The following is a 4,376-nucleotide window of genomic DNA, read 5'->3' on the forward strand; positions in this document are numbered from 1 at the left end:
TTTTTTTTTTTTTTTTTTTTTTTTTTTTTAAGTCACCACATCATCAGCTGTAAAGCAGAGTATATTTGCCAAGTTCCAGGGAGCAGCAGAAGTTAATCTTGGAACCACTGTGACCTGTACATGGTTTGAATAGGCCAAGGACAGTAAAGAGCAGTTCATAGAGAATCACCATCCTGTTAATTCTACAACTTCCTTAAGCAATATCATCTCGGTTGAAACTCCTAGTACAATTACATCAAGTAAGGAAAAAGACCAAAAAGACAATGTTCAAAAGCCCAGAAATGTAAGCTGGCAGATAAAATAGATCACAAAGGGGAGCTTCCTCAAGGCTGGAACTGGGTTGATGTCCTGAATTGTTTAAGCAAAACTAGCTCTAAAGATGGTGAATAGCCCTTGGAATTTAAGACAAGGAAAGTGCATCCTTTAAGAAGTAAACTGGGTTCAAAATGTGACGTTACCATTTTCTGTTACTGAGGTGGCTTTTTATAAAACACAATTTTTGTATGTTTCTTACATAAAATTTTGTTAGTTGAAAGTTCCTGAAGAGATCTGGTTGTATTAAATTATTTTCATTTGCCCTAGTAAAAGGTGAAAAGGCTACTGTTTTGTATACTTTAGGAAGCCTGTTGAACTTTGTAAGTGGACAAATATGGAGAATAATAAATAATCAGTGTCAATTTATATGAACAAAATTTAAAAAACACAAAACACCTGAGCAAAATAAGAATCGTTTTGAAAAAAAATTTTTCCCCCTGGGTGGCTGGCTGGTTCAGAGAATCCAAACCCTTGACCTTGGTGTTACAAGGTTGTGTGTGCTGCAACCAATTTAGCTAAGTGGCCAGAACATAACTAACGCAGTATCTAGAGGGAAAGAAATAACTTTAAATATATTAATCAAGGAATAAGAAAGATTGACAACAAATAAGTTCAAAGATTTGACCCAGAATTAATATTTTAGTTATCTTGATGTACAGTTCATATAAGAAAGATGGAATGTATGCTTAATTCTTTTATTTACTTGACATTAGAATAATACATTGATTAAATACTGAGTATGATGTGTAAGTTTTCACTTCACTTACATTTTTATTTCTGAAAATTTTTTAACAGAAAAGTCTCACTTTATAATCTGAAAAAAATACTTTTGAAAATGCAATCAAGTAATAAAGATATATTTGCAACTAAGTAAAATTCCTGTGATCTTCTGAAGTATTAAAACTTTTGTATACATGTGAAAAAAAAATTTAAGACAGCTCATGAAATCTGAAACTGGGTGATTTCTGGATGTTTTAAATGAAAGAGACTCATACTAAAGTTAAGACCTCTGTTTTATGTCATTTTCAAAAAGATAGCACCTCTTGTGCTGGGGCACTGGTTCAATACTCACTGAGAGGAAGAAACATCACTTCCTGAGTTACCAACAATACCTTTTTCTACAGAGCCTAAGTTTTCTCTCGAGGTTTCACATCGGCGCAGAGGCAACACTGACAATACTCAGAGATTATAAAACTTGACAAATCACAGCTTGAGGTGAAAAAGCTCTAGGACTGAAAACTATCAAGAAGAATTGGAAATGAAAGGTGTTGCAATTATAATCCTTTAATTTATAGCTAAATTATAATAGTAAAAACCTCAAAATAGAAACATTGCAAAATCTGAAGACTGTGATTGTAACAATTAACAGTATCATAATGTTGACATACTTTGAATATCCTTTCCCAATGAGACAGTAAATTTAATATGTTAATAGAGAAGCTATGACTTTTTGGAAAATAATGGGGGAGTTTTTAATGTTGCATTTCAAAACTGAGCTTCAGTTTCCAGGATATTTTTAGTGTGAATGTGTGTGTGTATGTGCGTGTGCGTGCATGTGCGTGCGTGTGTGTGTGTGTGTGTGTGTGTGTGTGTGTGTAGGGGGATTGTTGATATGAGATATTTTCCTTTCCCTTCCCAGACCAGGCTGACAGATAGAAATTGACTAACACAGTCCAGCTTCTGTTCTTTTTCTTTCAAAAAGAATAAGAAAATTTTCCGTATAATATATTACACAGCTTGTCTAAGTAATTTAGTCTCCAGCACGTACTGAAATATTTCTGATTCTCAAAATAATTTGATTTTTAGAGAGTTAGATGGGGTCCAGCCAGTTCCTTAATTTTTTTCTCTCAACTCTTATTTTGAAAATGTTCAAACCTACAGAAAAGCTGCAAATAGTCCAATGAATATCCATTGTTACGGGTTGAACTGTGTCCCTTCAAAATTCATATGTGGCAGTTCTAAATGCAATACCTCAGAATGTGACTGTTTTTGAAGATAAGGTCTTTGAAAAAGTGATGAAATTAAAACAAGGCCATTAGCATGCGTCCTACTCCAATCTGACTGTTGTCTTTATGAGAAGAGGAAATCTGGACACACACAAAGACACTAAGGGACATGCCCAATGGGATGACCATATGAAGAGGCAGCCAGAGCTGGAGAGAAGCCTCGGAGAAAACAAAACCTGCCGACACCTTGATCTTGGACTTCCATCCTCCAGAACTGTAAGAAAATAAATGTCTGTCGTTAAAGCCACCCAGTCTGTGGTAGTTTATTATGGCAGCCAAGCAAACTGATACACCCATATACCTTTCATATAGATCCACAAACTGTTAACATTTTGACATTTTTGTACAGTCTCTCTCTCCACACACACACGAACACACATATAGTAACATATAGAGTATACACACACAGATTAACACACATCACACATACATGTATACATGCACATGCATATGTATAGCACACTTTTGGCAAGGGCAGGGGGAAAGGGAGAACCATCTGAATGTTAGTTGTAGGCACCATACCATTCTTCCTCTAACTACTTCAGTGGGTACCTCCCAAGGGTGAGTACACTGTCTTATAAAACCACATTACTAGTTTCACATTTAGGAAATATAAACAGTGATATAATACATTTATCAAACATATANCATTACTAGTTTCACATTTAGGAAATATAAACAGTGATATAATACATTTATCAAACATATAGTCATAATTAAACTTTCCCATTAGTCCTAATATAGCTAGATTTTTTTGTTGTTTTTCTCCAACCCAAAATTTAATCAAGGCACACACATTGCCCTTAATTGCCAAGTCTCTTTAATCTTTTGTAATCTAGATAGTTATCCAGGTTTTTTTTAGGTCTTTCATGACATTAATCTTTTTAAAGAGCAATTGTTTTGCAAACTGTTTCTCAGTTTGAATTGTCTGCTTCTTCATTAGATTCAGGTACAACATTTCTGGCAGGAATACCACATAGATGACACTGTGTCCTTCTCGTCGGTGTCATATCAGGAAGTGTACAATATTAGTTTGTCCCATTATTGAGGATGTCAAATTTGACTATTTGGTTAAAATGGTGTCTTCCAGATCTCACCATTAAAAAATACTCTTTTATTTTTTCAATTAATAAGCTATTATTTCGTTGATAGTTTGATACTGTGTGAATATTGTATTCTCTCACAATCTTTTGCTCAATGATTTTAGGTCACTGATGATTCTTGTCAGAATCGATTATTATAGTGATGAGTGTAATATGGTGATTTTATAGAAAAAAATTACTATTTGGAATTTTTCTTCAAAAAAGAACTTTCCCTATCCTTCCTCCCCTTTTAATTTTTCTGGCAATGTGGACTCATGGATTTATTTTATTAAGATTTTCTAATATATCCCTATGATTATCCATTTGGATGCTCAAATTGTCCCAAATTTCACAAGTGGGCATGCTTTTAAGTTGACTCCCATATCCTTGTGACATGTCCCTATAGGTTTTTGAGCACGTTCTTGATTCCTAGCACAAGAAGATGTTTGTTCAAAACAGTATACAATAAATAGCAAGTTTTTCATTTTGTCATTATGTCTGTTAAGTACACTTGAACTTAGAAGAGTAGTCCCTCTTTATTTTAAAATCATATTGACATATTAAAGAGATGGGCCTGGGGCTGCCCTGTTAGCTCAGCTGGTTAGAGACTGTGTTATAACACCAAGGTCAAGGGTTCAGATCTCCACGCTGGCCAGCCACTGTAAAAAATAAAAAATAAAAAAATAATTTAAAAAGAAGCAGGTCCAGTTCTGATAATGTTCCAACTTCTAGATTTGCCTGATTGTTTTCCTCATAATATCATTTAGCTTTCTTTATCACCTGTGAAAGTGAAACCTAAAGGTTTCATTAGTTACAGGGTAAGCGATTTGGGCAAGAACACGTCATAAGTTGTACTATACTTTATATCATATCACATTAGAATATAATATTTAGATGCCCTACTGTTAAATAGAGATGTAATTTCATCATATGTGTGTATAATAAAATGTTTTTTTAACCACAGTCACGAAGC

General features: G+C 34.1%; 1 pseudogene; it reads left to right on the forward strand.

Annotated features, from left to right (window-relative positions):
* The window catches only part of LOC103596005, a 1,176-nt pseudogene extending 786 nt beyond the window's left edge, over nt 1-390 (forward strand).
* Nucleotides 391-4,376: the final 3,986 nt, after the last annotated feature.

This window comes from Galeopterus variegatus, unplaced genomic scaffold, assembly GCF_000696425.1.
Source record: "Galeopterus variegatus unplaced genomic scaffold, G_variegatus-3.0.2 Scaffold1911, whole genome shotgun sequence".
Taxonomy (NCBI): Eukaryota; Metazoa; Chordata; class Mammalia; order Dermoptera; family Cynocephalidae; genus Galeopterus; species Galeopterus variegatus.